General features: G+C 37.3%; 1 long non-coding RNA gene across 1 annotated transcript in view; it reads right to left on the bottom strand.

The window, feature by feature from the left end:
• LOC121929295 overlaps positions 1 to 10,127 on the bottom strand; it is a 64,519-nt gene extending 54,392 nt beyond the window's left edge. Inside the window, exons 1-2 of the long non-coding RNA XR_006103644.1 lie at positions 9,992 to 10,127; positions 9,580 to 9,676 (exon numbers count right to left, since the gene is read on the bottom strand). This is a non-coding gene — a long non-coding RNA (uncharacterized LOC121929295). The remainder of the gene's footprint in view (positions 1 to 9,579; positions 9,677 to 9,991) is intronic.
• Between the last annotated feature and the right edge of the window lie 1,210 nt (positions 10,128 to 11,337).

Genomic DNA, 11,337 nt, shown 5'->3' with positions numbered 1-11,337 from the left:
AAGGCGTGTTACATACTGCCGGATTGCGGCGGTCTCCCGCCACCACTGCTTGCAGCGTCCGGGAGCCGCAGCAGCCAAACCATGCAGCTCCCAGACGCTAGTCACACACTTGCGGCATCACTTCTGGGGCGTGACGTGTGGATGCACAGCGTCCACTACGTCAATATGGCGGCGGCCGTGTGGAAAGGCCGCCACCATTTGTTACAGACTCTGTCCATAATAGGAGTAGGGGCGTCTGGAAGAGACGCCCCTTTTTCAAAACGGGACGTCCTAAGGACATCCCTTATGGTGGTCTGTAACCCACCTAAGTTTCATTGGAAATCATTGCTCTTGTTCAGAATGGGAAATCACTATAAAAATGACCTTCTTTGTGCTCCACCAACGTAGATGTAACTTTGTTTTATCAGATTCCTATAGTCATCTGGGCCATGAGAAAATCTTGTGGCTACTGCTCAAGAAGGGCGGGCAACTGTGGAAGGGTTGAGGGCACTTGTTGCCCATGCCCATGCCCACACTCCAGTGGGCCATAACAACCCACCCAATATGATCAGAACAGACATTATATCACTTTTGGTTTCCAAACTGGCCAGTTTTCACATTATTTTTCTGCCTATTTTCACATTTTAAGGGCATGTGGAGGTTTTGGCTAGAAAAAGCCACTATTTTGCAGTCACTCTGATCCATATTGAGCCATTGATTTTGAGCCATTGATTTATTTTAAGTTGTAAATTTTAAATGATATTTTTAGATGTGTGTTTTAACTGATGTGTGTTTAACTGATTTCAGATATTTGTTAATTATCGTTGTTCCCTGCCTCAGATATAGGGAAAGTTGGGTGAGGAATAAATATTTTTATTAGTATTGTTGTTATGATGATTATGATGATGTTACTATTATTATTATCATCAATAGGGTAAAAATTGTGTTTGGGGTGGATTGTGGGCTTCAGGAGGTTTCAGGGGCCACCTTTTGGCATCCTTGGGGCTACAAGTGGTCACCCCTCTTGTAGAGAATGAGGATATTTATCTCAACAGTAATGGCCAGTGGCCTTCTTATGAGGATTGTGGTGAATCCACTCTAGGTTTTATTCCTGATTTTAAAGGATCCATTCAAGTTGCTGAAGACCACCTCCAAAGTAGGTTCAACACCTTGATCAGCTCCTTTAAAGTCTAAAAGAGAACCCAGAAAAGCTTCACTGAATCCCTTCCCATGGAAGCCATCTACGACCAGCCACTCCCATCAAAAACCTGGTTTTGCTTTGTTGCACTGGTTGTGACCATAGGACTACCAATGAGTCTTTCCTGTAAAAAAAGACAAAGCAGTTCTGTGACACAGCTTTCTCTGTCTGAGAATGTGTTCCTTGGCTAAACACCTAGCCTCATACACTTTAATCCCTACAAGGGTGTGTGGGATGACCTTATATTTCTTAAGAAGAAATGGTAACTGGGAGAAAAAGAGGTGGAATTCACCCAAACTGGGCAAGCAATTGGCAGATGTTAAATGGTTAACACTAAAGCTACTGAAAGAGTACAATGCATGATAAACATTACAGACAACTGTAGCTTCAGAGATTAATCCTGAATGAGACGGCAGTTTCCATTTAAACTTCTTAATATATTTTTCAGTTTAGCATTATAGTTTGGTCTCGAAGTCCAAGTGTTTTCCCTTTAAAATACCTCTATTATACTTCTGCTGTTGCTGCTGCCCTTCTTGTTACATTGTGAGCAGCTACCACTAAACCCAGACAATAGGAAGAATCAATAGCACACAGATAAACTAGCGCAGTAAACTTTGCACACTCAACAAGTCCTCTTTACAGACAATTAGGGCCAAAAGATAAATATTGACACATTAGACTGTTTTCTCAAATTTGTTTTTTGTTGATTGCCCGAGCAATCGGACGGGGATGAAATTCCACTTTCCTGATAGTAAAGATTGCTTGGTTAATAGAAACAAATAAAAGTAAAAGCTTTTGTCCACAATGGGTTAGGCACATCTATTGTTGGGGGTTACTAATCGGATTAAATTGGCTCCTGGTTCCTTTGCTAGGAGGCTAACTCATTCTAAAAAATGTTCACATCTCAAGGAGATGTGCCATTGTTGTTTTCTTGCTATTTAAATCCGATGGAAAGATATGAGAGAAGGCTTGAGTTTTCAACACTGCTTGCTATGCAGTAAAATATACTAACGCACGCGTTGCAATTAAGGCCATTGATGGAAGCGAGCATAAGATATGTGAATACCCTTTCCCCATGTCTTGTTTTCCTCATCAATAATAAGGGGGGATTCAAAGTAACAGGGAATATGTAAATGACACGGAAACATCTTCTTTAAAAGCAACGTTGTGCTTTCTAACTGCCTTGTTATATGCGGTTCTGTCACAATATCATTTAAACAAGATAATAGAAGAAAGGTAAACTCTTCCATTTTCTATTTCAGGTTGTTGTCTATTAGCATTTTAATATGTATCTGTTGCACTAGTTCTGCCCAAAAGAAACAAATAAATTTATGCAGAGGATAATTTTTTGTTAGCCTTAATAGGCAGCAGCCTTAAATAATGTCACTCATCTCTCCATTTGGTCTTGAGCCTATGAGTCAGGAGGTGCATTTTCTTTATTTATTTTTCGCCTACAGTCTGATAATTTTCAAAGCTATTGGCAACCTGGGAATTTTCTTTCCTTATCACTAGGGCTCAGCTAACTTCACTAACACTAATCAGAGCTGGAATCATTCATTCAAGGATTGCATGATCATGTTTTTCTTTAGCAGTGACAGCTGCCTGAGCAACATTAGCAATGCAGATGAGTCAGCCTAATAGGTTAATGCAGAACACGCGAAAATTAGGTTTAATCCCCAGTGAAATAATCTAACATTTTCACATTTCTTGATGTTAGGATAGAGACATTGGTGGTGACTCAATTAGGTGTAATGTAGATCAAAGCAAATTTACCTTCTGGCAGAACCTTCCCAATAGTTTAGACAGTAGAATAGAAGGGTTCTATTTTAGAGTAATTGGTGGAGGCTGTAGGGAAAATTATACTAAAAGGACAGGTACAGCAAGAATTGCTTTCTAGTTTTCCAGTGCAATTGCTCTGCTTCAGAAATGTATCCAAACACACTATTTAGCCAAAAAATAAAGCCAAAAAAAAAATGTTTTCTCTCCTATTCAGTTACAAACATTTAAGCCAATGCTTCTAAATTAACACATTTAGAACTATTTAACCTCCCATAGAAAGGAAACCTATTTATTTGTAATATCCCATAGAGAAATATCGCCACCGGGGTTTGAAAAGACCCCCTTAATTATATGGGAACCATAAAGGAGCGGAACAGTGTGTGCCTAGCTAATGTTTTCATTCTTCGGGAATAACATATCAAACACCCATCTTCTTCAGCTGTAAAGGGGAAAAAAGAAACAAAAATTGCAAGTCCTCCATTGCCTTTTTTTTTTTTTGCCTTGACATCTTAATTCTTAATCCTTGTGTGTGGTCAAATCAGTCTACTATAGACAACCAATCAAGCAATTATTCCTAAATTATATTTGCCCAGCTCACATTGATTGGTTATTCTTTTCTTATTGGGTAAGCTCATTAATTCTGAGCAGCTTGCTTATTATGCTTTCCACATCATTTTCTTTCTGAGCCTATCTCCGCTCACCAGCCTGCTGATGTTTCAAGATGCCATACAGGAGGAGGGGGGAAACGGCCCAGTGATCTATTGCATTGTCTCTTACAGCAATTACAATTCACATTGCTGATTAACTTTGATGTGAAAACTAATGAGATAAGGCAAGTTATCAAGGCGGACCTGATCGTCATCTCATTTATACAGCATTTGCCATCGGTGAATGACAAAAACTAATGAAGACGTATCTGACAGCAGGCCGAGCCAAGACAGGATTTCGTTTCTCATCAGCAAGTGCTTTGCTTCTTACTCATCAGTCTATCTGAAACATGTTGAAATTAGCTTAATAATGAAAACACTTCATCTAAACGGGCAAATGTTTACATTAAAATAACTACATGATAAAAAAAAGAGAGAGAGATGTGAAAGATTTTTGTGCGTTCCTGAGTTTAAACAATAGAGTTGAAATGTTCACTTAGCATTCCTTTGACTATTGAGATTTCAGTTTGGTTTGTTTGTTTTCAAATTGCGAATTATACCTGCTACAACACTATGCTCTTTTAGCTATATGAAACATGGGATCACCTATAGTTGTGATAGTAAACCTTTAATGATTATTTCAATTGAATATGATAGGCAGGAAAGCAGAAATGTTTATGAATAGCTAGTTCCCCCACCCAAAAATGTCGGCAAATATTGCAACTGAATTGTTTTCTAGATTTTTATTTTAACTGTACTGTCCACATGTGGTTTTATACTAGATTTTCCCTTTTGAGTGCATATTTAGGGCAAGTTTGTTTTCTTTTTTTTAATTCATAAAAATGTTATAAGTATATATAGTGCAAGACTGTGCACTCTCCCTTTGTGCCTATGTCCAGATATATAACCTATGCGGAACTATATATTTGTCCATCGGCAAAGCAATCGTGACACAATGTTAATCATCTTAGTAAATAAGATTCCAAAGCAACATCCTGAAATTTATCACAATAATACACTTCACCATAGAACAATATTCTGATAAAATATTAACCCTGCCTCAGTTATTCCCATCATTTTAATATTTGGCCTGAACATACTTATTTATGGTGCAAGGATCCTGGTGTCTTTACAAAATTAAGGTCGAAATTTTGTATCTGCAACAAAAATGTGATTAATATTATGCTATATATGCCTTCTTAAGTCTGATGGGGGATGTTTTCTGAGATAGTATTTTATCAAAGCTTTCCTTTTAAATGTTTATATATAATTTATGCAGAAATCTTTTTAGTTTTAAAGAAACCATTTCCCTTTGTTATGGTTTTTCTTTTTCATAGTAACCGCGATGCCATGCTGTGCTTCCAGGCCCTTATACAAAATACACATTTTCTGTTAGAGAAGAATATAATTTTGAAGATGGTGTAGTATTTTTTTAAAAAATCACTATAACATTATATCTAGTGATAATAAACTCATACAATTACTTCATTTATATTTTAGAGGTGATTAGGTGCTATAAACTGTGTTTAGAATTCTAGTCACAAATCGAGGAAGAAAGATAAAAGCTTAATTTAAAAAAAATTAAATATTAGGTTATTTAAAAACACACTAACAGACGCATCTAAAATGTGAAGGTAAAAAATCTGGCAATGATTTTGACACTAAAACCGTTTAGACAAAGTTAAGAAAATTCTTTGGGTGAAGATGATTAAATCAGGCTGGAGAATTGTTCTTGAGTTTAGAGTATCACATATTAGACAATCTCTCAGACAATTAGATATCCTCCCTGTACTGATGCAGGCCCATATTTTAAGTGTGTCTGAGTTCTAGAATTAGACACAATACGCACACAGTCTCTCTCAAACACACTTCATTTTCAACTGGCCTACACAAAAGTGTCTACATCTTCAGAAAGTTAAAAGAAAATCTTATTTTAAAGCTGTAGCAACAAATTGCTACTCCAGCGCTGGATTAAATTTAAACGCTCTTCACATGGCTGAAGATAAATCCTATATATTAGAAGAAACCATAAAAGCACTTGCTGAAGAGACAAGGCACAAGTGGAGAATTGACCCCTGAAGATTTTTTAAATGGTCTACTAAATTTATAATTTGTTCCAGCATGTAGGGTGAAGGTAGTGTCCTCCATGTAGTAACTACTCCCTCCCCCTTTATATAGAAATGTGCAGAAAGGGAGTTCTTTCTAAGGAAAAGAGGGAACTGTTTGTTACAATGAGTACATTTCCTTGAATAAAACAATCTGAATATTTTCTTTATCAAATTCACCACTCTTCCTGGGATCACATGAGGTCTGTGTTCGGACTGAACTATGTTTTCATATGTTGTTAGGAAACCCTGGGAAGAGGGAAGAGCTTGCATTGCAAGCATTTCTAGTTTCATACACACATAAATCTCTTTGCCCAACTGTGGCAGGACAATTTTGTGTGATGGCTATAGTAACAATCTTAGTTCAAAAACATTCTTCAAATGCATAGCTCATCACAAAAATGTGTGCTTAAAAATATTTTCCTTACCAAGTTTTACTATTTATGTTAGTGTCATTAAACGCTATTCCTCCTTCCTTCTTTCCATCCCCCATCCCTCCGTTCCAGCTTAATAAAATAATTACAGCCAGCTAAGGGATTTGTGCATACCAAAAGGTCTCACCCTCACATATTTCAGAGGTTCTGCTCAAGGAGACACTGCCATAATAAGACTGACTTGGGATCCCTTCTTCACAAGGTCATTAGAATCTAGCCTTTAAAATGTTATGTGTACGGAGGGGCTGGCGTGCATTATATCTAAAAGCATTACAAGGTTACAGTCTCATCTCTAAGTATGTGGAATGTTGATTGAGAAAAGCAGCTAATCCAAGAGAAGCTTTGGAAAAGAGATTGACGAGGAAAAAAATAGGTATACACTTTATATTTTAAAATGCTCATTTACATATACAATGGCCAAGATTAATCCTCTGCTAGCACAGTGCTTTCATATTATTTTTCCTAATTATCTTCTAAGTTGCCTAGCCGCTTTTTTCTTTTTTCGCCCTTCTTCGCTGCTTTTTTTTTTAAAGTACTGAGTCCTTTATTATCTGACTTTAACACTAAACAACAAGTCATTACTAATCAATGTAATTTTGTCCCTCAGAAATGTGCTGAAAGGATTATGCCTTGATACTCAACTCCTTAGGCACAAGGCGAGAGCCCCAACTATCTGGAAGCTTCCAGTGTGATATACTGAACTCAAATTAAATTATGGAAAAGAAAAATTTGGCTGGGGTTCAATTTGTTTTAATAGCTGGAAATTAAGATAGCGAGCAAGTGCATGTTGCCCTGCTTTCCCTTAGTCATATTTAGACCTTTTCAAAAGTTGTAGCAGACAGATCTTTAAATCTTTGTTCAAAACAACACTTAACAGAAGCACGAAGCCACAGTTTTATCTTAATATTAGTACTGTATAAAAATTACTATATTTAATACCTTTCAGAAACTATTGTGCAAAACAATGATTCGCTCTCGTTTGTAGATGATCTGCTTCTAAATATAGATAATGAGAAAATGGTGTGGGTGTGTGGGTGTGTATATGTCGGATAGTGAGTAGGTTGCATATGTGTTTATATGTGTTCGTGTGTGTGAGATAGTGTGTATATACACACACACGCACACACACACGTATATAAAAATCTCAGGCAAGAGTATGTTTTATTTAAAATAGTTACAGTATGCCTTTTGATTTAGAGTTTAAAGTAAATAATATTTGTACATCTGAAACATACTCAAGACAAATGAAAAGCCTCTAGATGCTTTTGTATGAGACGTTGAAGAGCTCTACAAACTTAAAAGCACAACCTCAATTAAGCCCATCTTCATCTGGAAAAAAAAATTAGCAACTGAAAGCTGAATATATTAGATAATGCACACTTGCAGAAGAGCATTCTCTTAGGAAAAAAAATTCTTGATAACCAACCTAACGCCGGCCTAAGAGTTGCTCGATGCTAATTTTGTTTGAAACTGTCTAACTAACTCTGAATAGCTATCCATATTCAACAAAGGCATAATTAATGGCAACCTTTTCTTCCGCTTATAAGACATCATAACAAGTAGGAAAGTACAAAAAGATTTTTATAGTAACTAATTTAAGGACAAAGGGTTGACCTCTAGCATTTCATTAAATAAACTGAGTGAATAAAAGAGACTGGCAGCATTCATCCTTGTTCAATTCAAGCAGTCTATTTCAAAATGCTAATCATAATCTGCAGATGTTGGGGGCTGATTTTTTTCCCCCTTCAAATATCATTTGTTTAATTTAAGAACATCAGACATTTGAATTTTAAATAAAAATCAAATACCAATTTTAGGCATAGGCAGAAGTTATTCATGGAACAGCAGAGGTCTCCAGGTTAGCTTTCTTCCTTTCAAGTGTTTAAAATGATTATTGTAAACCATTAATTTCTTATATTATTTTTAAAACCTTTTAATGGAGAAGCTCCAACAGGAAATACTTTTTTTTAGATTACCACCCCAAGTAAATGCCAATATATATGAAGTCCTATAATGGAGAAAAGAAAGGAAAGGAAAGGGGAAAGGATATCTCTGGTAGCGATCCCATTCAGACACATAGCCAAAGGAGTAGCACAAGACATGTTTGATTCAGTACTATACTGTAATTTTCACTGTGTAAGGTCCAATTTACACATGATAGTCCTCTTCCACAGAAGTGAAAGCTCCTGTTTCCAGCAACATGCACTTGAACCAGTGACAACAATCACGGCAGAAGGCATCTCAGAAAAGGAAAATAGTATAGGCCAGATCTACATATAGTGTAGTAACATTTTGAATTGGTCTACTGAAATAACTGGAAGTCAAGACCAACTTACCCCATTAATCTCAGTAGGTCTGTTGTAGGCAACATGAAAGAAGTCTGCATCCAACCCTGTAGTTAGGAAGTGACATGGAAGCCAAGCAAGTAGAAGTGCCACTTGTGTATTTGATTAATGGTTTTTAAAATTTGGCTTCAGGGAATGTTACTATGATGTATCTGCTGAGAATCTTCAGTACATTATAGAACAGTCTGAGGCATGTTCTAGGATAGTCAGAAGGTACATCTGAATCTGCTCATAAACCTCTGGGCCATTTGCAGACAACAGGGAATTCTGACTCCCAATTGTTGGATAATACCAGCAACAAAATGGTGTTCCAAACTTGTAAGCTGTGCTTCTGAAATGTAGGAAACAAGAGGCATGTTGACATCAAGATTCAGTGTAAATCACATGTTTCTATTTGGGCCCACATGTTACACAATTCACTCACAATTGGGAAAATGGGCCGGTTTAGCTCCAACCAGTTCCATAGTTTGACTGAAGATTTGAACCTGAAATGAGATCCTGAAACCTTAAGCTTTGTGCCTCCCATTAACTATCACTTGAATATTAACTGTGTAACTATCACTATATAACAAAAAGCTCTAATATATACACTGGATGAAATTTTCAGGCGTAGTATCCCTTTCAGAGGGGATGAAGCCTGAACACCCCCCCCCCCCCAAGGAATAGATATAAAGCTTTTGGGGGTGGGGATAAGTGTCTTTCTATTTTGATTACTTTTTTTAAAAAAATGTACTGACAATGTCACTTTTTATCTCATTGCAGATTGTGATGAAATTTGCAGAGACAGTTGTGGAGATGGGATCAGGTCTGCCACATTTCAGATGAACAGGTAAAGGGTGTTTTGTTCAAGATCTGCCTTTACAATTTGAGAGTTTGCAGAAAGAAAGAAAGAAAGAAAGAAAGAAAGAAAGAAAGAGTGCATTTATCTCCCTAGGAACTTTGCTGCTGCTACTATTGATGTTTGTTATGAAAATGACTCCCAACAGTCAAGAATTCAGAGGAATAGGAACGTGGTGGGGTTTTTTTTAATATGGAAAGGGAACATTCCTACTTTGAGGAGTGGAAAGTAATTCCCTTTGCCTTACCACTTACCTTTTCCTTCTCCAGTCTGAAAATGGCACATGGCATAAAAATGCTGCTTGGTCACAAACCATCAACATTTCAGAAAGACAGGGGTGGGGTCTATAGTCTGTGAATGAAAAACAACAACCATTAAGTTCTTTTTTAAAAATCTGTTCAATAGACTGCTAAGTCACAGAAAGGGCAATGAGAGAAGGCTGGATGTAGATAGGCAAAGGAGAGAAAAGAGGTACAGTAGTGTCAGAGGCAGGAGGATTTGAACACCTGGCATTTTTCAGTCAAGCATCCAGTACATGCTTCCAGGCCAGACCCCACTCTACAAAAGCCCTTAAACAGCCCTGTTGCAGGGAAAGAGAATTAGTTGTAGGGAGAAGCAAAGAGAGAGGACCAGCAAAGAAACACTGAACAGTTCTGCAATATATACCTTCATTATCCCTTCACTGGGATTGAAGAGCCCCGATAAAACCATCTAGTATTTCATTCTGGAGAAAGAGTGGCAGAGTGGCTACTGACTGGGACACTGGCTGGGTGTTATGTTTACAATTTCATGCCTCTTAAGCTGGGGAGAGAAGCACAGGGATGATTTCTGAGAAAGCACATAGGACTGAATTTCATGTGACCTACATTAAATGGGGCAACAGGAGAAGGAAAACAGTCAGTGATAAGAGATAAGAGATTTTTTTAAAAAATTCTGAGAGACCCAAGAATAATTAATTAATTATTTTTAATGTTTATTTTAGGGAAAATATTAGGAAAATAAATTTATGGAGCATCTAAAGGAAATGCGTTTATGTGGAAGAGGGCATTTCAGTCGATGCAGTATTTTATGCAAGCAACCCTTAATGAAATGGCGTCAACTATTTAAAGTGTGGGATCCTTGTATTCTTTGATATATCTGGTCAGCCTAAACACAACATTGTTCTCAGAGACTATCTGAACAAGGCTTGGGGGTTGGCTATACAATCATGAGAAATTTGGAGTGCAGGGTGCCAGGAATTGAGAATATTGGGTGGCAAAACAGTTAATATATTCAAAATATCCTTCCGAGTGTGGAGGCGTCGGGACATGAGTAGAATAATGCTCTGTAAAGGAAGACTCAAGGACTGTTTCCTCCTCCTTCCAATGAAAAATGGCTCAAGGTTGTGTGTTTTTTAAATGGCTTCATTTCTGTGGAATGGTTACCATTTAGAGATGCATAACAGACCAAACTTTTAAAGGGCATCACTGTCAGGCTAAGCAGACTCATCCTCCTTCCTTAATTGTATAGAGAAGTACTCTTGTGAAAAAGTTGTTTCTGAAATTAATTGAAATAGACAATGTCATCATTTTCAGTTCTGAGAGTGCTTAGAGCTGGCCTTGTCTTCTACCATACTAGACTGAGTTCAGGCTTGACCCACTAAGGTGAATGCAGCCCATAAATAGCTTATAGAAATGCCTCTGTGGTGAGTTTAGACTTGCCATACATACCGAGTACATATCCAAATTCTTGGTGTTCTTCCTGCCTATTTAGGAACTTGAGGCTAATATCATATACTCATTCACATGGCTATAAGCCTCATTCAACTCAGCACGACACGTCTGAGCAGATGAGGATTGGATTGTGTGGTTAAGCTGATTTTTCTTGGTTTTATAGTGAGGTTTTGCTGACCCAGAGACTCAGGCTGACTCATAAGTGAATGAATAAATGAAAACAAACTATTGCTTACCTTGCTTGACTACTAATAAAGGTCTTCAAATAATTTGCATAGTGCTTGTGCCAATATTTCTCCT

Source organism: Sceloporus undulatus, chromosome 4 (assembly GCF_019175285.1).
Source record: "Sceloporus undulatus isolate JIND9_A2432 ecotype Alabama chromosome 4, SceUnd_v1.1, whole genome shotgun sequence".
In the NCBI taxonomy this organism is placed as follows: domain Eukaryota; kingdom Metazoa; phylum Chordata; class Lepidosauria; order Squamata; family Phrynosomatidae; genus Sceloporus; species Sceloporus undulatus.
The sequence above is the reverse complement of the archived record's forward strand: the minus strand, read 5'-3'. Positions and strand labels throughout refer to the sequence as shown.